The sequence below is a fragment of the Sinocyclocheilus rhinocerous genome, unplaced genomic scaffold (genome assembly GCF_001515625.1).
Source record: "Sinocyclocheilus rhinocerous isolate Xijiao unplaced genomic scaffold, SAMN03320098_v1.1 scaffold25033, whole genome shotgun sequence".
NCBI lineage: Eukaryota > Metazoa > Chordata > Actinopteri > Cypriniformes > Cyprinidae > Sinocyclocheilus > Sinocyclocheilus rhinocerous.
The window spans coordinates 755-1,001 of NW_015632838.1; the positions used below are offsets into that span (position 1 = coordinate 755).

At 42.1% G+C, this 247-nt stretch overlaps 1 long non-coding RNA gene across 1 annotated transcript; it reads left to right on the top strand.

Moving 5' to 3' along the window:
• The first annotated feature begins 30 nt into the window (after positions 1-30).
• Positions 31-247, top strand: LOC107743082 (uncharacterized). Its single transcript, XR_001640366.1, has 2 exons — positions 31-61; positions 113-247. It is a non-coding gene; the product is annotated as an uncharacterized LOC107743082 (long non-coding RNA).

Here is a 247-nt window from a genome sequence, read left to right on the forward strand (position 1 = left end):
TCAGAGGAAGGGTTCACCGTGCTCTGTTTTGTTTTGTTGTGATGCTGGTTTAATACAAACTGTTAGGAATGTTGTTTCTGTAAATAGAGAAATACAGTTCTCATTCTCACAGCCGTGACTAAGCAAGAGTCTACTTGAAGCAAGCAGGAATATCTGGAGGAGTATCATCTGAACTGAGATCTGCTGCTGTAAAGATGCTGTCTGTTAAAGAGGAGAGTGAAGAGAACACGAGTGAACCAGAACCCTG